The sequence below is a fragment of the Phocoena sinus genome, chromosome 5 (genome assembly GCF_008692025.1).
Source record: "Phocoena sinus isolate mPhoSin1 chromosome 5, mPhoSin1.pri, whole genome shotgun sequence".
NCBI lineage: Eukaryota > Metazoa > Chordata > Mammalia > Artiodactyla > Phocoenidae > Phocoena > Phocoena sinus.
In genome coordinates, this window is record NC_045767.1 from 27,786,474 (window position 1) to 27,809,828 (window position 23,355).

Sequence of the window (23,355 nt, forward strand, 5' to 3'; positions counted from 1 at the left end):
TTTCTAAAGTGCTGTTTGTAAGCTGGAGTATGTTGTAAAAGAATGTCATGCATTAGGGCAATGAAGAGACACTCGAATGCCAATGTGCATCTAATCCAAAATACCTTGGATTTATAAACATTCTTCTTTAGGAAGCAAACCAGAAGTGAAGGAGAACACTTACAGATTGGACAAATCCATTCGAGGGTGCTAAGGGTCCGTCCTAAGTTAATGGTAGCAATACTGGAGAATTGTCAAATTACCGAGGCATTTTAAAGAAAAGGAACGATACTAAAATACTCAACTTTGTGGCATATGAGGGAAGTCAAGTTAAAGGTGGTGAGAAGTTCTAGTGTAACAAGAGCAGTCGGGGAGGAGAGCCGTCTTTGAGGGGAATATGATGAACATGGATGCAGGATGAGAGTGGGAGAGCAGGAAGGAGACTTGTGTGTCAGGGGAGGAGGAGAAATGTTCCTCCCACTCCCGATGTTTCCTCCATGTGGACAGATGTCCAGTAGTGCACCCCCCTCGGCCTTGCTCCATCTCCTCACTCACTTCTCCCCACAGGAGGCTGACTGAGGAACTTGAGAGCAAAAGCTGGACATGTACAGCATCTCTCCTTTTTCTCTTTATCTTTGGGCAGCAATCGCCAGTAGGAAGTGCATCCTGCTGTACACCACCTGTTTAAGTTTTACAGTGGACTAATTTTAGGTCCAGCATTAGGAACTCTATTTCTCCCAAGTATAATCCACCTTTTCCAGTTGCAACTTTATTAATAATAAAGATGGTATTTTGGTTTCATTTGTCTTACTCCTAGTCTATCCCTTAACTGGCTCATATCTTGGGTGTGGAGGATGAGTGCTAGTCGTTGGTCCCCTAAAACCTCAGTAACATCCTTGAGGCAATGAGATCATACACAGCAATGCTAACTTAAGAAATATCAACATATAGGTCAAGGTTAAAGATGAATTCCCTAGGAGCAAGTATAGAGAAATAAGAGCAGAAGATGGCAGACAGAGAGATGAATGACCAAACGAGGGTCACCAGCACATGCTAATGCATTCCAAGTAAAAAGACCAGCATGGGCAAAGTCAGGAAACTATGGGGCAACACAAGGAAAAGGCGATTCACCTTGTTTAACTAAACTATAAAGTCTGTGTAGGGAATGGGAGAAAGGAACAAAGGATAGGCTGTAAAGGTAAGTCAGAGCCAGATTTTAGAAAAATTTAGACATTTCTGCACAGCAATGGGGAAAACTTAAGTATTCTAAACAGATCTATAACTAGACATATGCTTCTTTAAGAAGCATAAACTGGAGGCAGTATATTGACAAGCCTGGAAAGGGGAGAGATATCATATAAGGAGGAGAGAGAAATCCATACAGGAGTGATAAACCATGTGTACAGTGGAATGGAGACAGAGAGAGAGAATGGATATAAGAACTATTACCGAATTGAGTGGTCTTAGGCAACTCTTCATTATAGGGGACAAGAAAAAATAGAAAGAGATATTTCAAGACTTCAGAGCTGTATAATACAAAGACAGGTAATGTCATTGAAAGAAATAAAAAAGTTGGGTAGGACACCAAAAATACAGGCAACAAAAGCAAAAATAAGTGGGACTACATCACACTTAAAATCTTCTGCACAGCAAAGGAAACAATCAATAGTGTGAAAAAGCAATCTACAGAATGGAAGAAAAAAATTGTAAAGCATATATCTGATAAGGGGTTAATATCCAAAATACATAAGGAAATTTCACAACTCAGCAACAACAAGGACAACAGCAACATCCAATATTTTAAAAATGGGCAAAGGACTTGAACAGACATTTCTCCAAAGAAGATATTCAACATCACTAATCATTAGGGAAATGCAAATCAAAATCATATGAGATGGGCTTCCCTGGTGGCGCAGTGGTTGAGAGTCCGCCTGCCGATGCAGGGGACACGGGTTCGTGCCCCGGTCCGGGAAGATCCCACATGTCGCGGAGCGGCTGGGCCCGTGAGCCATGGCCGCTGAGCCTGCGCGTCCAGAGCCTGTGCTCCGCAGCGGGAGAGGCCACAACAGTGAGAGGCCCGCGTACCGCAAAAAAAAAAAAACCATATGAGATAGCACCTCACTCTCATCAGGATGGCCACTATCAAAACAATGGAAAATAACAGGGATGGTGAGGATGGAGAGACATTGAAATGCTTGTGCACTGCTGGTGGGAGTGTAAAACGGTACAGCCATTACGGAAAAGAACATGGAGGTTCCTTAAAAGATGAAAAATAGAATTACCATATTATCCACCTATCCTACTTCTGGGTATTTCTCCAAAAGATTTCAAAAGAGAATCTCAAAGATATCTGCACACGCATGTTCATCACAGCATTAACACAATAGCCAAAAGATGGAAATAATCCAAATGTCCACCGACAGGTGAATGGATAAAGAAAATGTGGAATATACAAATAACAAAATGTTATGAAGCCTCAAAAAGAAGGAAATCTTGTCATGTGCTACCACATGGATGAACCTCAAGAACATTATAAGTGAAATAAGCCAGTGACGAAAGGACAAATGCTCTATGATTCCACTCATGTTAAGTATTTCAAGTACTCAAAATCAGAAATAGAAAGTAAAAGGGTGGTGCCCAGGGCAGGGAGAAGGCAAGAGGAAGAATTAGTGTTCAGTGGGTGCAGAACTTCACTGTAACAAGATGAAAAAGTCCTGGAGACCTGTTGCACGATAATGGTAATATACACTACTAAATTATACACTTCAGAATGGTTATTATGGTAAATTTTGTTATGTTTTTTACCACATTAAAATAAAAAGAAATAGAGAAGTAAAGAAGAGGAACTTGTTTATTTGTTTGGTAGGGGGAAGTTGATGTTAAGCCTGATTTTGTCACATATATATACACCCTGCACCTAGTGCCAAAATTTCCTCTATAAAAATAGCAGATTATGTTGTCAACTCTGCATGCTTGAACACATCAATTTGTTTTACATGTCACTTTTTTGGGACTGTGCCCCACTTCAACTTTGGCCTCCATACAGATGCTCCTGTAAATCCCTTGCATGGTTCAATAAACATGGACTATGAAAAAACATTCTACCCTACTGATGCCAAAACAAAACACTCCAGGATAAATGCAATTTTGCAAATTGTTTCACAGTCCAGCAGTTGCTATTTCATGTTCAGAATCAGAAGTCTGCTCCTTTTTATTGCAAAACAGCATATGCACATCCATCAAACTCTTGTTCCATTCCTTACGAGAAGGGTAAGTCAGAGCCAGAAAAACTGATTGACCTTTTTTTTTTTCTACTACAACTCCATTTCAATTCAGTTCAATGCACTTCAGTTTAAAAGACATTTATTTTATGTCTATTTTTGCCTGGCACCAAAGATCAAAGGTGAGTCAGTCAAGACTCCTATCTTCAAAGAACTCAAAATCCAACAGGTGAGACAACTACATACATAAATAAATATAATAATAAAAGTTCTCTTATAGAAGCATTATCAAATGCTATAAAAACAGATTGGGGAAATCAACTTCTTCCTGCGGTGTTCACACACACACACACACACACACACACACACACACACAAACACGGAACTGACATTTAAGAAGGAGAGAGAAGGAAGTGGCATTTTGAGATTCGCCTATGGCCTGGGTACTGTACATAGATTCTCTTATTAAACCCATGCAATGAGGAAACCAAGGCTCAGATGAGGCTCTTCAGAGGCTCTCCAAGTCTGCCTAGCTCCAAAGCTCATGCCCTTTCAGGTGAGTAATGCTGTGGCCAGTGTACAACAAGGAGGCACCGCTCAGGACTGAAGGAACATGAGCAAACACAGACCCACAAGGGCCTGAAGTGTGTGAGAGGGGTGAGTAATGCCATGTGACTAGAGCAGAGAAGATGATGGAAATACTGGCTAGAGGTAAGTTTGGGAAGGTCAGCTGGGCCTGGATTGTGAGGATCTTCTATTTACCAGCAAGTAATCTGAATTAAAATCCTGAGGCCAGTAATTTTCAAATGACATTCTAAGGACAATGCCCATATAAGAAGTTCTGAATATTTTTTTATATGGGGAATTTGGGGTAGGATTTATTTTAAGAAAAAAAAAAGTGTTCTATTTCTAAAAATCGTATTTAAAGAAAACCCACAGGAGCAAATGGAGGGTCACTACAGACTTTTAATCATCCATATGTGCTTTAGAAAGATAAATATGGTGGCTGTGTGGGGAGAACGGTCATCTAAGGAAACAACTTTTGGACTAGAGACCAGTCAGGGGGCTTCAGAAATAATATAAGATAAAGCTTTTTAGGGTCTGCATAGACACAGACAGTGGTAGAAGGATGGATTCAATAATTAAAAAATATAGAACTTGGTGGCAAATTTGCTGTGGGGAATTAAAAAAATCAAGAATGACTAAGTTTTCTAGTTCAAACAACATAGTAATAACCACTAACTAAGACTGAGAAAGTTTGGTAAGAGGAGTCGACTTGGAGAAAACAATTAGTTCACACTTGTTTCATTTTGACATGTTGAGTTTGAGGTGTCTGCAGGACACGCAGAAGAAGACATCACATATGTGAATTAATTAGATGGGGGAATTCTTTCACAGTGTATATCAAACCACCACAATGTACACTTTAAATATCTTATAATTTTATATGTCAATTATACCTCAATGAAGCTGAAATTTTTTTTAAAGAACTAATGAACCATAAAAAAAAAAAGCATCACAAAGTAGACAGATCTATGAATGTGGAACATGAGAGAGTGGGGTTGACCCACTCATTTAGCAGGGACCACTCATTTTGCCTTCTCCCCTTCTTCCTCACAGGTATTAAACTCACCGTTTTCACAGAGCACATGGCCACTCATTTCCCAGCCCCTCTTGAAGCTACAGGTGGTCAGGAGTCTATAACCTCATCAATGCAATTTCAGCAGAAACACTATATACAATTTCTTTATCATTTCCTTTGGAAATTCTTGACCTTCACTTCCTGGGTGTTGGAACATAGACATGGTGCCACTGGGCTACTGCAGATGGTGCAGATAAAGACAGCGCCTTAGGGGATGGTGGAGCAACAAGAGATAAGAAAACTGAGATCCTATGTGACCAGATGGAGCAGAATCACGCACCTACCTCTTTGTTACAGCAGCTTAGCCTCACTCTGACTAATGCATGGGGCATCAGCATATAGTTCAAACCTCAGGATGAATGAGATCAGCAGAAAAAAAGAGAGAAAACTTAAAGGAACACAAACATGAACAACAATCTCTAACAAATGAAGAAAGGCCCTTTTACAAGACCAAAAAGAAACAGCCATAGGGGTAGGAGAAGGTCAAGAGAGAGGAGAGTACTTCGGACAGGAAGAAGACTGGTTTAGAAATATACAATGGGGCAGAGGAAAACTAAGATGGAGATTTAAAAGAGGCTAATCAATTTAGTGAAGAGCAAAATTTATCTTTGTTCTTTGCCAGAACAAAGTCAGTGAAGCAGTAGGGGTGGTGGCCTATTAAAAGTTAATAGGAAGGAAGGAAGCAGCTAGAGTTGCGGAAGACTACTGTTTCAAGAAGTAAAGAGGGGGCTTCCCTGGTGGTGCAGTGGTTAAGAATCCTCTTGCCAAAAAAAAAAAGAATCCTCTTGCCAATTCAGGGGACACGGGTTTGAGCCCTGGTCCGGGAAGATCCCACATGCCGCAGAGCAACTAAGCCTGTGTGCCACAACTACTGAGCCTGCGTGTCACAGCTACTGAAGCCCACATGCCTAGAGTCCGTGCTCCGCAACAAGAGAAGCCACCGCAATGAGAAGCCTGCGCACCACAATGAAGAGTAGCCCCTGCTCGCCGCAACGAGAGAAAGCCTGTGCACAGCAATGAAGACCCAACGCAGCCAAAAATAAATAAATAATTATTTTAAAAAAAAAAAAAAAAAAAAAAAAGGAAAGGGAAGAGAGACGGAAAAAAGTATTTTGACGGTCATTTTATATAGGCTTAAAACTCCTAAATATATGGTGACTCAAAGGAATTAGAAACCAAATAAGAAGGCTTATTTTCCATTCTATCGATAGATCTGATGGGTTCCCCTTGCCAGTACCAACGCTGTAAGTCAGAAGTAAGGGAGGAGGCCAGGGTAAGGTTTTATCCTAACCCTAGAACTTCCAATAGTTAGACAACATCCCAAGAAAATCTCTAAGATTTAACAATAACTTTTGGAAATTCACAGTTTTAAAAGTAAACTCTTCAGTAAAATTTTGCATGTTGACAAATATCTCCAAACTGCCATTGGTGGTGCCTCTGTTACAAGATGGCAACATAAAATCCACACGGGTGCATAAGACGGGAAGCTAGTGATGGTTAATTTCCCAAAAGACATGCTATTTCCATCTATCACATCCCTGCAGGTACAACACTCCCATCCAACTTTCCCATCCCCAAGAGAGGGCTCCAGGTGCATGCTCTTCTTTAATTGGTTTCTACTCTCACCTTCCTTTTAAGTCATCATTTTCTGGGATAATTGGTATCTGTGAATTTTCACTAGAGTCCATGTCCTTCTACAGAAAAGGAACTTAAATTACAACCTAAGGAAGAAATAGATTCTCTGTTTAACTGAATTTTCCCTGTTGTTTAATAACTAGTTCCATTTGCTGCATTCTGTAGTTATACATAGAGAGAAAAGTTTAAAAAAAAATAGTAAATTATGTTCATCAATATTTGAGCCCCATCTTCAGATAATTGATTTTATTAATTGATTACAATTTTATTCTAATAACTAGGCAATAGATTTTACATTAGTCCACATTCTTTTCTTTTACCTGCTAGTGAAATTTTATATGCACATTAATTGCTAAGTACAGGTTTTGCAAAAAATGTTTGAAAGCTATCTTGCAGTTTCCTTTGAATCACAGGATTTCATGAACGACTGTTTATCCCTTTCTACAGCTGTACTCTTCATATAGGTTATGGTGGGGATGCTATCAGTATAAACCAAGGGTAATATAAAAAATTTCTCTTTGAAATGCATCGCTGTGTTTAAAGATAAGCTGAATACATTATTCTTTATATTACACAGTCAACTCCTTCTGTTATACCATAAGAAGAGTTTCTCTCTGGTCCTAATTCCAGGAATAACTGTTTCATGTGAGCAACTGACATCATAATTTTCTAGATATTGAAAATCAAATAACCGACTGCTTCCTTCATAGGCTTCCAGTAAGCTTAGCACCAAATTACTGTTCTCCCCTTACAAATGCATAAGATTTTGTGGTATATATTTTTCAGAACTAGGCTCAGTCCTAAATCCATTTTACTTTCCAGCCCTTATCTTTCCTTTGCCTTAATTGTCTTACCTAATTTTAATTTAGCTTTTTCCTTATTCTCTCTATATATATTTGGGAGTTTCCTCAAATTTTAAGTAGGGAAGGATATAAATGGATGGATCAACTGATGGATTATTGATATACACACTTGATATTGCTAGGATTTCCATCCTAAATTAATGCATTCATTCATTCATTGAGCCATTCATTTGCCAAACACTGGTCCAGTTCCTGCTAAGGGAAAAGCATTGAAACAGGCACACAACAGATATATTGATGGCTCCTACCCTCAGGAACTTTACTTTGTGCAGGTAAGCCATAATATACAACTAATAATATATGATTAAAAAGTGATCAGTGGGGCTTCCCTGGTGGCGCAGTGGTTGAGAGTCCGCCTGCTGAAGCAGGGGGCACGGGTTCGTGCCCCGGTCCGGGAGGATCCCACATGCCGCGGAGCGGCTGGGCCTGTGAGCCATGACCGCTGAGCCTGTGCGTCCGGAGCCTGTGCTCCGCAACGGGAGAGGCCACAGCAGTGAGAGGCCCGCGTACAGCAAAAAAAAAAAAAAAAAAAGTGATCAGTGTCATAAGAAAGTGCAATGAAAGTCTTATCTGACAAAGATTGCGTTGCCAACCTATGCTAAGGACCATCTTTCCATGAACCCAGAAGAGGAGGCTAAAGCTCTCTTCACACCACTGTTGGAAGTTTCAGGTGAATCAACATAAGTTATCAGTTACCATTCTGGACCGCTTCAGAGGAACTGTCTTCTCAAAATAGGGAAAAGATTAATATAATTTTTAAACTAATGGATTCCAGTCCAGCGATTCAGAAATAGTATTCACAGTAGTAAATTTTTCTACATGCCTTGAAAAACATCAAGACATTATCTTGCTTTTAGAAACAATTTTGTTTGTGTTGTCATAGTCACAAAATGTTTTATGCATGTAATATTATTCTAAATATTTATTAACAGAAACTTAAGTTATTCTTAATATCAGGTTTTTAATTTAAATTATGAAAGTTGGTTGCTTTACAGTCTAAATAAACTAAGTTCCACATAAGTAGTAGAGACAGAATTAAATAGGAAAAATGTCATTTAGGAGATATTTAGAGTCAGCTCCACTATGCCCTTTTTATTTTCTTTATTTTTTCAGGGCAATATAGTTAGTTAAGTTTTAGAATGAAAGACCACATTAAGAACAACAGTTCCTGAACATGATACACTGGTATCCTTGAGAAGGTCATTAATAAGCATTCTTTTATAAAATATATATATATATATATAAAGAGAAAAATATTTCATTGCAAAATACATTTGGAATCACAGACAATAGCAAGAATTCTCTGTAGCTTTCCCATATGCTAATGTGTATTAAAGAGGAAGGTGAGTGGGAAATGTGTAATAGATAGCTAGTGGGAAGCAGCCACATAGCACAGGGAGATCAGCTCGGTGCTTTGTGACCACCTAGAGGGGTGGGATAGGGAGGGTGGGAGGCAGACGCAAGAAGGAGGAGATATGAGGATGTATGTATATGTATAGCTGATCCACTTTGTTATACAGCAGAAACTAACACATCATTGTAAAGCAATTATACTCCAATAAAGATGTTAAAAAAAAAAAAAAACAAGAGGAAGCTGAGTGGGTAGGAGCATACAATGTATTGAATATTTCAATCTTATTTGACTCAGAACACTTTTTTTTTTTTTTTTTTGGCTGCATCAAGTGGCTTGCAGGATCTTAGTTCCCGGACTAGGGATGGAACGGAACCTCAGGCCACAGCAGTGAAAGCGCGGAGTTCTAACCACTGGACCTCCAGGGAACTCCCTCACAACACTTCTTAACGCAGAACATCTTTAACATTCCATGGGTCACTAGAGCGCCAGTTTGGTAAATGTTGCTCTAGGGCCCACTTCACATCACTGTCAGGTGTTCTCAGATAAATCAAATGTGAGACCTTAATGGAGCTTCTGGTATTTGGATGAAAACAGAAAGAAGAGTTGAGGGAGAAGTGCTAATTTAATATGAGTTTCTCCCACACAAAATCCCTGAGCAAATCAGAGTCATATGTCTCTGTGGTAGCTAAGTAATGCCTCCACCACAAGATGTCCACGCCCTAATCCCTATAACCTGTGAATGTCACCACAGATGGCAAAAGAGACCTTGCAGGTGTGATAAAGCTAGGGATTTTGAGATGAGAGATTATCCAGATGGACCCAGTGTAACCCCAAGGATCCTTATGAGGGAGGCAAGTGGATCAACAAGGGAGAAGGTGATGTGATGACAGAACCGGAGGCTGGAGTGATGTTTTTTGAATATGGAGGATGGGGTCAGGAGCCAAGAAATGCAGGCAGCCTCTAGAATCCAGACAAGGCAGGGAAACAAATTCTCCCCTAGAGCCTTCAGAGGAATCACGGCCCTGCCAACACCTTGGTTTCAACCCAGTGAAACCCACTTGGGACGGCTGATCTCCAGACTGTAAGGTAATACATTTGTGTTGTTTTAAGCCAGTAAATTTGTGGAAATTTATTACAGCAGCAATAGGAAATTAATATAGCCTCTTAGTAGTCAAAAATTTAAAAATAACTCTTATGAATCATAACTCTAGCTTTCAGCGGTTTAAACTATTGTTTTGTTAAACTATTGTTTTCTTTGGTGGAAAACGGTTTTAAGAGAAGCACCAGATATCTGTGAACACTGAAAATAATTGGGGGTTGAGAGTCACTCACCTTTTACTTCATATATTTCTTCTATTGAATTTTTTATAAGAAGCACTTATTGGGACGTCTCTGGTGGCACAGTGGTTAAGAATCCGCCTGCCAATGCAGGGGACACGGGTTCGAGCCCTGGTCCGGGAAGATCCCACATGCCGCGGAGCAACTAAGCCCGTGTGCCACAACTGCTGAGCCTGCGCTCTAGAGCCCGCAAGCCACAACTACTGAGCCCGTGTGCCACAACTACTGAAGCCTGTGTGCCTAGAGCCCGTGCTCCGCAACAAGAGAAGCCACTGCAGTGAGAAGCCCACGCACCGCAACGAAGAGTAGCCCCCGCTCGCCGCAACTACAGGAAGCCCATGTGCAGCAAAAAGACCCAACGCAGCCAAATAAATAAATAAATAAAAGAAGCACTTATTATTTTAATGGAAAACAATTAGTTGAAATTAATAAAATAATTTGGGTTTGGATATTCAGTGGGGTCTATCAGAAGTTCATGCATCTTTTCATAGTCAGAAATAACCATGCCCTTCTGTAAAGCGGCAAGAGCTGACCCAGTTAGGCAAGGGTATTGATGAGTGCAGGAATAAGTGTTTATGCAGCAAACCTACACCTAAGAATGATTGGGTCAGTGTTGGATAATGTTTTGTGGGTATAATTCTTCCAGCAAGGAGGCCAGGAAGGTGTCTACGTTGCCAGACTACTGGGCAAAATTTCCAAGAAACGGCAGGCCTCTTGCTCCTACTCCTACAGAGAGAAAGAGAGCCACTCAATTCACCAGTTTCCTTCTGATTCAAGATAACTCCAGATCTGTTTGTAAGCCAGGTCTCTGTCAGCTGGCACAATATGTAAAAATGTTAAATAGCTCCTGAATAAGAACTCAGGCCAAATAACTCTCCATCTCAGAAGCTCAGACAGAGTTCAAAAGTGTTTTTCCTTGTTAACATTTTTTAAACTTGTTAATAATTAGCCATGTTACTGAACACACAACATGAAAGCTTTTAGATACTCAATCTGATATTAAAATCAAATAAAAGAAGCTAAAAAAAATAAAAGAAACTGAAAGGTTGTTCAGCCTTCTAAATATGCACTGTGAGTTTGGGGGGTATTTTGTTTGGTTGGTTTTGTTTTGTTTTGTATCACACACTTGCTTAAAGACTAAGATGTTGGGGCTTTAATCTCTAAAAAGAATGCATCCAGTCTTCATTCAGGCAGTGAAGTGAAGGACCACATCTTCTGTAACAGCGATTTTCACTGCATCTAGATTGTAAAGTAACAACAAAAAGAAGCATGTAATTTCTTCTCTAAAACCGAAGCCAGTCCTAAAGGCATTTAAGAGGGCAGCTGTCAGGGCTTCCAGAAGTGTTGTGTGGCCCATGGAGGAGGGAGGATATTACTTGGTGAAAAGCTGAAGAAATCAATGCTCAAGTAGAACAGTATGAAAGGTGTGCACTTCCGCTTTACCATTTTACATGATGCTGCTTCTAAGAGACAGCTGGCTGCAGTGGTAATGAGCTAACCTTCTGTACTACACTTATCTGTGTTGGAATCCTGGGTCTTCTAGGGGACTCTGAGCATTGCTTAACCTTCCTGTTTCTTCATTTGTAAAATGAGGACAATAGTACTAACACAGTTATTCATAAGGCTGTTGGGATTGAATGAACTAATGTATGTAAAGTGCTTCTAAGCACCTAGGTATAACAAGACATTGCATATGTACTAGCTCTTATGGTTTTACCTCTACATTTTTCTGTCCCTAAATGAATGTTCAGAATATTAGCAGCCAGCTATATTCTCCCCGTGAACAGTCCAGGGACTAAATTATGGACCCTCTAGGGGTACAAGCCCTTATCCCCACCACCACCACCCCTGACCCAACCCAGAATCTGCCCCTCGATCCAGAACTAAGAATTTCTGGAGGACAGAACTCATACCATTCCCGGAAGCCTTTACACCAGCACTCAGCCTACCCCTTCCAAGGGAAGCTCCTTCAAGCCAGGCAAGATGTTCCCCTTCTGTGGAGCCTCACAGAAATATTAATGCTGAGTGGAAAGAAAGCTCTCTCTGAGGGATGTGCTGCACTGCATGCTGGCTGTTACTGTCCCCCTTAACCACCTTATTCCTACTATGCTCTGGACCAATGCATGAGAATCATCTGATGAAAATTCAGATTCCTCAGTCTACCCTGAGATTCTGACTTGGTAGCTGAGGTAGGGCCCCAGGAGAGGCCACAGACCACACTCTGGGAAACCTGCCTGTTCCAGGCAGAGATGCTTAACCTAGTGCCAGCTGTTACAGCAGGACCTCATCTTATTTCTCTTTGTACCACCAGATCTAGCACTTAGTAGTTGCTTAATAAAATTACTGTTGCATGAATGAGTGAAAGCAGGAGGAATAACACTTGTCCTTCATAGACGGGAGAAACAATCTATTGCCCAACGCATAAAGGAGTGCAAACCTAGCAGAGAAAGATCACAAGTTGACATTTTTAAGAGGTTTTCCTCTTTAGGAGTTCCAGGTACAGAGAATGTACAAGACAAAATTTCAACTTCTACATATAATTTTTTAAGTCATCCTTCATCCTAGGTTTAGATTTTTTTTTTTTTTTGCGGTACGCGGTACTCTCACTGTTGTGGCCTCTCCCATTGCAGAGCACAGGTTCTGGACGCGCAGGCTCAGAGGCCATGGCTCACGGGCCCAGCCGCTCCGCGGCATGTGGGATCTTCCCGGACCGGGGCACGAATCCGTGTCCCCTGCATCAGCAGGCGGACCCTCAACCACTGCGCCACCAGGGAAGCCCTAGAAATTTTTTGATTGAAGAACAGACATGGGTCATTCCTGCTTAAAATTGATCACTGACATCTGAACTAACTTGTCATGGATTAATCATAAAGTGACTGAAAAAATAAGCGGCCTCTGTGTTCTTGACCTTCTTTCCTCTGCTTTATACTTTATTTTTCATTTAAGTAGCAAAGCCATTCTATGAGAGTTTGTGATACTCCAAATCTCAATTAATATACCAAATGGCAGTCATCTTAACCAAAACCACACCTTAATACTTAAAAGTCATTCAAATTTGGCAAAATATTTAGCCTCACCACTCTTTAAAGACTCAGCACACATTCATGGTATCTTTCTGTCAAAGTAGAGTATCACTAGAATTGCCAAAAGTACCTCTTGTTTTCCAGACTGTTACTAAAATATGTGTGTGCTCCTTCAGCAGATTTCATTGAAAATAGCCTGATCCTGGCATCAGGGAGCCAACCATCCTCATCCAGTCTGCAGGGCTGACTCCTGTTATTATCTTCCGCATATCATTTCAAATCACTTAACCTTTCCGCATTCAGTATATCTAAGAAACCTGGGACCAGTGAAAGAAAAGTGCTTGTCAGCTATTCTATAGGAACATGGGAAAAAGAAATGAGGTAATGCTGAGAAGGGCCAGTTTTATCCAATCACATGAACAAAGGAATTGTGCAAAATGTCTCCTTACTTCATGGACAGATGGTGCTTCTGAGAATTGAAAGATTAGAGCAGAAAGTAAGGAGAGGAGGTGCTAGAAGCCTAAAACCCTAGGAGAAAGAGGGAAGGGTGGCCATGATTTGATAGGGGAAAGTAGAGGAATAAAGCTAAGATGAAAACCTCACTAAGATGAGGAATACATGGGAAAGAGAAATGCCAAGAGCACAGGAGAAATAGTCATTCTCATGAGTTGCTAGCAAAAATAATTTAGTGTATCAACTTTCAGGCAAATTGCATTTATTCTAGAGTAATGTTTGATGGGAATGTTAATTGGTCATGGTTCTATTTGCAAGGCAGAGGAGAGGCACACTCTATTTCTACTGGTCATGGTTAGAACTTAGTGTTGTTTGCATTCTACCTATTCTTTTTTTGGACTGAGACAACCTGAAAAGCAGTTTCTCCGTATGTAGCCAGCCTCTGCGACAGGAAGCTGCGGCCCCAGAACTTCCAGGTGGGTCTCCATCAAGGCTAATACTAGAGTGACAGAATGGTCTCTCAGCAAAAGGCTCAGAGGAGCTAAGACTTTTTGGTTTTTATTTTTTCATTCCTGAAAACAGTTGGAAAAAGAACAATCATTACTGCTCAGATTGGGGGCAAAAGTGAAGAAAGGGAGAAAAGTAGCACTACATATTGAGCATCTATTTGCCTGGGGCTGTCTATTGGACTTTGCATGTGCTATTTCATTTAACCCTCAAATGTTAACCAAGTTCATCTTACTGAGCACTTACTATGTAGTAAGCACTGTACCAAGCATTTTGATAGATTGTTTCAAAGATTAAATAAAATCAGGAATTGGATATTACTGTTATTCCCAATATATGAATGAAGAGAGTGAGGCTTAGAAAGGATAAATAAGTTGCTCAAGGTCATGTGATTAATAAGTGATCCAGGGTTAAAATACATGTCTGTGTGACTCTAACTCTTAGGTTTATACTAAACTAACACTCAGAAAGTAAAAAATCCAATAATTATTTTTCTATTAAAATATAAATATCTTAAAATTCTATAGTTTTCTCATATGCTTATGTATGTATAATGAATAGTAAATACAGTATGAAAAAATATTTAATCCAAGAAATAGCAAAAGAAACACTCTAAATATCCATAAATAGGGACCCGTTAAATTACGGTACAGTAAAATGCTATATGGTCTTTAAAAGAATAAGCCAACTGTACTTAGACTAATCAAAAAGTTGCTGAGGGGAACTTTTTTATTTTGCAATAAATGCAAAAATGAATGGAGAACTAGAAAATTATTTTGCAACCCCTAATGGAATAATGGACTGAGGCAGTAATAAACACTGGATGTCAAAAACATTAGACAAAAAGTTGATGGGAAGCTTTACAATAGGCAGATCAGATTGACACCACCCAAATCCTCTGCTCAATCTTTGAATCACTCAAAATCAAACGTGAGACATATGAGCCTCTTAAGGTGATGCAGCAAGAGCACAGCAGGCACCATCTAGGAAGGATTCTTGCCAAAAATATTCACTCTGAATCCAATCAAGCCTCAAATACAAGGGACAGAGGAACAAGCTGAACAACACATGGACGGAACAGTCAAATCCAGAAGGTGTGGTCTTCTACAAGATAAATGACTTAAGTTTCTTAAATGAATGGATGCCTTTTTTTAAGGAAGAGAATTATTAAAGTTTAAAAGTGTCAATGGATGCCATAGGTGGACCTATTTGACTTTTAATTTAAACAAAACAACTTTAAAAAGATATTTTTGAGAAAATTAGGGAAATTGAAAAATAGATTGGGTTTTAGATTATTAAAAAATATTGGGCTTCCCTGGTGGCGCAGGGGTTGAGAGTCCGCCTGCCAATGCAGGGGACACGGGTTCGTGCCCCGGTCTGGGAAGATCCCACACGCCGCGGAGCGGCTGGGCCCGTGAGCCATGGCCGCTGAGCCTGCGTGTCCGGAGCTTGTGCTCCGCAACGGGAGAGGCCACGCAACGGGAGAGGCCACAACAGTGAGAGGCCCGCGTACCGCAAAAAAATAATAAATTAATTTTCTGAGACGTGATAATGGCATTGTAGTAGGTTTTTGTTCAGTATGTCTTAGGAATACATACTAAAGTATTTATGGGTGAAATTACGTGATATCTTGGATTTATTTTAAAACACTCCTGAGAAAAAAGGAGAGCTATAGTTGAAACCAGATTAGCAAAGGTATTCTTACGGAAATCGTCCAACATATACAATAGCAGAGAAATAATACAATGAATCTGCATTCATCCAACTTCAACATTTTGCCTATCTTGATTCAAGTTATTCCTCCCACACATATCTTTTCTTGTATATTTTACACTAAATCTCAAACATCAGACAACATATCATTTCACTCATAAATATATCAACATGTATCACTAATCAATAAGGAGTTTTTCTTTTTCACATAACAACTAGGCCAATATCACATGGAACAAAATTAATGATAATCTCTTGATATTTTCTAACATACAGTAAGATTGTCAAAATATTGATATGTATGTTGAAGCTGGATAATAGATATCTGGGAGGGGTCATTATACATGCTAATCTTGTGTATGTTTGAAATTTTCATAATAAAACACTTGCTTAAAAAATAAGGAACTTTGAAAAAAAAAAAAAGAAAAAAAAAAAATAAGGAACTTTGTATGTACTGATATGGAAAAATGCTCAAGACATATTAAGTGAAAAAAGACACAGAATAGTGTACGTACTATGCCATAATTTGTGTTTAACAAGATATAGAGATATGTGTGTGTACATATATACATCTATATAGATAGATAGATAGATATGTATATATATAGAGAGAGAGAGAAAGTCATGAAATACAACCGGAAAATACACATGGAACTAAAAACAGTGATTGTCTCTGAGGAGGGGAACTAGAGCACAGGGGAAGGAAGAAGATATGTTTATCCTTTTGTATCTTTTGAATTTAGGGTTGTATATTATATATTCAAAAACATAAATCATTCATAAATTAAAAGAAAAGAAACAATGTATAGACACCTGGTGTATCATGTATCATCAAAACTAATCATTAACTGTGATTATCAGTCACTGCTTAAACTAATCTAACTTTGGTATCCTACCAGATTTATGTTGGAAAATTGCTCTGATATCTCTAAAATCAGAAATCTCCAGCCATCTGTTTAATCCAATGTTCTGTTCTGGGTTTTCAAGCTACTATGGTCTAAAAGATTGCCACTTCAGCTTATTGTTATCTCCCTTACTTACTACCTCATGTTTGGCTTATTCTGGTTCAAACCTTTTCATATTTCTATGTTCCAGCGTTTCCTCAGTAGAGCAAAGCCTCTCTGTTTATTTCTCTGGTGGTTAAGCTGAAAGCAAGACCACCTTTCAAAACTGTCCCACATCCAAATGAGACCTGTATTACAATCCAGCTGCTACAGATCATTTTCTGCCCTTCCAACCTAGCTAAGTGTTGATCAACTAACATATACCAGTCTGGCTGTCATTACGGGGGATTTGCCTTCTTTCCAAATTAAATTTTAAATAATTTAAACAGATTAGTGCCTAAACACAAAAATATATAGTTGTCTCTTTACAGCAACAATTTAGGTTTAACTGAGGCAGCATATTGGGAGCTTATAAAGCACCAAGGCATCTCCTTTTTAAATATTTTTTTTTCTAAATTTCTTCTTTTCAATCCCAAATGGAAAATGAAGCCAGAGTACATAACAAATAGAAAATCATGGAATGTTATTCCCTGTGTGAAACTTTAGAGCAACAATTATTTTTAGTAACATCTGGGCCAAATGTTCTTACAGGATTCAGTTTATTCTGAAATTAAATACCATACAATATCAGGATGAGGAGTTTAAAATTCTGCCGTATTACTCCACAAGTAACTTTACAAGTAGAAAGAATATGCTTTTATACATACCAACAGTTTAGTAAGCATAAAATATACAACATGGAGAAATAATAGTCTTTTCTGGACAAAACATAATAATTGTGTGACTGTGAATTCACGCAAAATCTACTTTGTAAATCAGCTTCATTCTTCATTATGGATGCTTAATGTTTCTTTTATTATAAAACCCAATAATATTGAGTTATGAGGAAAAGTTATGAATGGCAGAGTTGATGTTTGAACACCAAGATGAGAAAAAAGATCTAATATATAAACCTTTCTGGAACCTATTTTTCATTAACACTTGAATAGCACATTTAAGGGTATACTTTCAAGTGTCACAAACAAAACCTGCAACAATGGGTAGGTATTCTGAATGGCTAGCATGAAAGGATTTGTCAAATTGCTTTGCTAAAAACCAAGGCACAAGCAGTTCAGTTTGGAATACTTAGATATTTTCTGTTTTTCTACGATGTATTCTCTTAAGAAGTCAAAGAAATCCTACTTTGAAGTTTCAACCACTAAGCTTACACCTTTAGAGAGCTGGCCTCTGAGTGGATGGTAATTTTGTGAACAAGCAACATCCTGTACCAGCTACTGTGCCCAGCTGAGAAGGCAAAGGTAAAAGTTGGCCTCTCTCTCGAGGAACTTAAAGAAATCTAAGCTATGAGGGCAACTGACTACCCAAGTTCGGGGACGTGAACTAATATACAAAAGGAACAAAATATAACAAATATGATAATGTGCTTTTTTAGATTTTTAGTAATATCGTTCTGTGAAATAACTGTATTAGTGCATTAAATTACATTGATTACCTTTAGGAAGTCCTTAATCATTGCAAAACTTTATAGTAAAAGTTTACCATGTTTTGGATAAAGCTAAAAGAGCTACCCTTTTAATAATAAGGACCTGTAATGCAAAATTTTGTTAAATTACATTTTCATTAGGAACTTGCTACGGGGACTGTCTTCTAGATACCAAAAGTAGAACTAACAAGCAGGTAAGTATTAGCTCTAAGCATTCCCTGTACCTTTCAACCATATCACACCATGATTCATTAATACAATGAAATCTTACCTAAAATAAAGGCATTCCCTCCTCATCTGTAAATCAACATCCCCCCATCACCAAATCTGTGTTGTATGTAGATAAAAAGGGCTTTGTCACAACCTTTTAGTTTGTGTACAAAACTCAATAGAAATCTATAGTTGAAACAATAAGTTATAAGAGAAAGCGCTTTAGACTTCGAAAGACCCGGTTGGAATCTCAGCTAACAAGTCATGTGCTTTGGGGCAAGTTTACCTTACCGTCTGTGAAATGTCCATAAATAAATGAAATGTTGGTACTGGGTATAGCATATGGGAAGTGCTGAGCACGTGGTAATTGCTATTGTTATTATTATTATTGCTTATGATACTTCCTCAAAATGTGATAAAAAGGCACAAATCAAATGGGGTAAGATTAAAATAAAGGATCTAACTGAGTCAGTAAAACCCAATACTGAGTCTTGAATGATAGAATTGTCTTTACAACTGAGGACAGTAGATAGTCTTTTTCTAAATCAGTATACACAGAACGGTTTTTCTACCCAGTCTTCTCAAAGGCTGTGATGTAGTGGTGCTTTCAAATGTAGTGTTGTGCAATAGATCTTCATGCCTTCTTTTCCATGCTCAAGACAAAGGACAAAAATATGCTGAAGACCTACACCAAACCCAAAGCCCAAAAGACAATAAACAGCTTTCACAAGGAAGCCCTCCATCTAAACAGTTTAGAGAGTTGGGTGTAAACTAGGCTTAAGAGATTGTACCAAAAAGCAGCATTAATTAAACCAGACTGGAGTGTAGAAGCTTGAATTCATGATCAGAAAAATCAATCTATAACTTCCATTGACCCCAAACTGCAATCTCAGATTTCACATTGAAGCTGGCAGAGTTATAGCACAGTAAACAGTAGCATCTGGCTCTCATGTGGGATGGTGTATACAATGGACTGATCCATAACTTTAGTCTACTTGAGACATTTAGATGGATGGGCTAAGAGCCCAGTGTGTTATAATAACCCTGAAAAGCTTTTGGCTCTGCCTGTGAACACATTAGCATTAACTTAAATCTGTTGCTTTGTTTACCACAAGAGGTATTTTCTTGTGCTTTCAGCCTAAATGGAACCAGTTAAAGGCACCCAAGACCTAAGAGTGAAATTTACAACCAGGACAGCAGCTATTCATTGTATTGAGACTCCGGTGAACATCCTTTTTGTTTTTTGGATTTCCTCTTAAGTTACATCTTTTTAAAATAAGTGGTACCTTTATTTGGAGTCTCTGTCTCTCCACAGTAGGAACATTAATGCCTAATTTCCCTTTTCTGTTTTTTTCCCCTCTCCATAACCTGAAGCTGAAAATAAAAAATCAGAGGGTTCCTTGACTATGTCACCATTTAGAAATGTCACACATGCAGCCATTTGTTTCTAAGCTAGAGAGTGCAGGCTCTTTAGAACAGTGTTCCAATTATTCTTGTTGAAACCACTCAAAGCTACCAGAACTAATTTCTCCCAATATATCACTATAGTTTAACGTCTGGAATGAAAAGATGCCCTCACTGGACCAGTAGAAACTGACGATTGCACATTAAGGATATAATCAGAGGGCCTCTGTATTGTAGTCAAGGTTTCCAAAAAATGTAATTAAACAACACCCAACCTAATTATGTGTTTATTGCTTTTACAAATAGCATTAACATAGACAAATTACATGTGACATTTATTCATAATTATATTGATTTCAAAGAAATATGTGAATCTCACCCTGACTAAAATTAGACTGGATAATTTACAGATGGGCATTCTAATACCATTAAGGAACAGCATAACATTGTGTTACATTTTAAATTTCATTATACTCATAAGCAGGCATTGTAGTATTCTTTATATTCTATCACTCAATCAGTAAGTATTTTTTGAAATCTCTTTGGGGTCTAGCAGTAATCTAAGGAGAGAAGGTCAAGCTGAAACTTTAAATTAAACATCCCTTATACATGGTTTTAAATATGTCACCATAAATAGGGCCTGCATAAACAAAGAACATTAATATGACTCCGAAAACTACCCAACTGGGAAGAAGCTTCTAAATGATCTTGTGGTATTTGATTTGCCAAAACTGAACAATAATCCCTTTATTAATTAGGGTGGTCCTCATTTCCGGTACGGCAAGATTGGAAAACTAATGATCAGGTATTTGAGATCTCATCACATGACCTACAAAGAATATATACATGCTATGCCCCTAAGAAAAAGAAACTTAATTTTCTCTTTAAGGACTTTCCAACCTATTCCAAGATATTCTTAGGCAAGTGAAATGGCAGTGGTTTTATTATTCCAGCAATACCATAGCTAAATAAAAAGAAAAAGAACCTGAAATTGAAAAAACACCTAAGTTTGTAGGAAAATACTCTTTCCTTAAGTTATGTGACTGCAGAGGTGCACTGAGATCTAGGTTCTGGTCCTGATTCTGTCACTCATCACATGTATAACTCTGGCCAGTTTCCCCCTCTGTAAAATAAGGGGGTGAACTGTCAGTCCTTAAGGTTTGTTCAGCTCTAAGTTCCTAACTGCGCATGTCTTCCCTGAAAAGTAGTATGGGGTATAGGTGGCCTCTGCATTAATCATAACCTGCCCAAAGTAATGATTAAGACAAGGGAACATAAAGACAGTAAATGGAGCTTGTGCGAGTGAGATGGGGAAATGGGTAACTTTTCTTCCATTTCTTTTCATAGCAGTGTATTAATTTTTGAAGAAAAGAAATTCTAAAACTCCCATAAATGGGCATCTCTACCCTGAGAAGCAGGACTTGTTTGCTTACGGAGAGATGAGGGTTCCTCAAGTTTCTATCCAAGGAATCAACACGCCCAAGCATGGACATCACTTCATCAGGCTTCCCCTCAGAGAGATGGTGTTTGGCACATGGCCAGAAAAGGGGGTGTGGTCTCAGGCTGGTCAGAGAAGGCAGAGAGAGAGGGCTGGGTCAGTAATACCTCTGAAAATATTCCTCACACTGGGCTCACCTACTCTCCCCCGGCAGAGTACCAGCTGCATTTCCTCTGCCCTTTTTGTCAGCGTCTCTGGAATAGCTCACAAATTTACAAGCAGTGATAGGGCCCTTTCCAGCATAAATCTGCCTTCACTCAACAATATGGAAGGAGGACAAGGTAGGGTGGGGCGGGACAGGGGGAAGCTCATTTTTCTATGCTTCATTTGATTTGGTTTGTACTCTATTCCACAGAGTCACAGGATGAATTGGAACCCTTTCTGCACTGAGTGCTCATGCGATTTAGTGGAATAAAATGGCAAGCGAATAATCCATGTTCACAACACTATGGGTGGGGCAAGCTCTTGTCTGTTGTTTGATGTTCTGTGACTTAAATCATCTATTGCAAAAGGCTATAAAAAAGAATAGACCTCATCTCAGCTTACTTTCTTTGCTCCCATCTCACCATCTTTCCCACCCAAAAGTTTCTTCAATGGCTACATGTTTCTGGAACCAGTCTTTGGCCCCAAAGCCTACAGTTTGTGCAGAGACTCACAGAAAAGACTAGGGTTATCCCTCAAAATAAAACAAAAAAAAAAGAATAAATATTTTACAATGCTTAAAGATATAGCCTAATTATTTATTTGCTATTGTCTTTCAAGTGGACATCCTATACCTTGACCTAAAACTCTGTCAAGTTTTCATAGAAAAGTACTAAGGCAAAGAAACGATTTGTTCTCCTAAATTTCCCTTTAAAGTCCCTTCCAACCACACACACTTATTTTCACTTATCTCTAAAATAAATTTAGTGTCATATGCCCAGAAGAAACAGTAAGATGTTATTGAATTTATTCCCTTGCTCTCCAAAAAGCCCACACCTAAACATTGCCAAGGTGAGGATCTCTTCTGATGCATGAGTGTGGGAATGTGATGCTTGTTACCAGCAAAAAACCAAAAAGCAGTGCTTAGAAATCTGTGCTGTAGCACTTCTCACTGCTCTTTAATTGGGCTTTTGAAGCAGGCAACAATTTGCTTGCTGGGTAAAAGGGGAGAGAACTCCATCATTCTTCCACTACCGGCACCTGTTCTGCCAGCTGACCCCACCTAATATAAATTAGACCATTAAAAATCGCAATTTACCAGTAACTACCTAAATCTACATGCTCCTCACTGCTGGTTCACCCTCCTTCCTCTCTCACCACCCACTCACCCAAAGCAGAAAAGAGGCGGCAACCACTAAATATTTATCCAGCACAGACACAGCCAATATCTTAACAGAAGCAGTGATTCTGACCAAGAGAGCCACCACCCTCTTTCCCCTCTCCCTGCTTACCATACAGAGAATACCAAGTCCACTCATGGGTCTGTGAATCTGAAATCAATTCGCTTTAACCAGCTCTAACAAATCTACCCTACAATTACAAAAATAGAAAATGAAATTCAGAAAGACACATCCTGTGGAGAACAAACAGAAATCAGGGCTGGGGGACATTTGCACATCAGTGCTGCCTATGAACTCCAGGATGGCACAGAAAGCAATGCTGCCCAGCCCAGATCCGGGAGAGTGTTTTACAAAGGGCTTCCAGAAACCCCCATCAACACCAGTGTTTCCTTTCCACTTCCAAAATGCTCTGAATAAAGACCTTCTTTAAGCACTTACTGGGAGCAGCAGCTTCTCTCAGCAATGCGCCTGTGAGTCACGCAGCAGGAGGGGTCCCGGAGCAGGGCAAATCGGAGAGCCCCCAGCTTCCCAGCAAGCTGATGTCTAGCAGACAGTAGCCCAGGAGCCGACTTTCCCATTACAGCCTCAGACTGTAATCCATGCGCTTTCGGCGGGCCAGTCCCAGCTGCCCACAGAGCACCACATGATCTGCTCTGACATCAGATCAGCCAGACGTGACAGCCCATCGGCCAGCCTCTTCCACACT

The 23,355-nt window shown here is 39.3% G+C and overlaps 1 protein-coding gene across 1 annotated transcript in view; it reads right to left on the minus strand.

Moving 5' to 3' along the window:
* Positions 1 to 23,355, minus strand: part of ANK2 (ankyrin 2) — a 574,287-nt gene extending 550,932 nt beyond the window's left edge. Inside the window, exon 1 of the mRNA XM_032631821.1 lies at positions 23,088 to 23,355. The gene's annotated coding sequence lies outside the window, so the exon portion shown is untranslated. The remainder of the gene's footprint in view (positions 1 to 23,087) is intronic.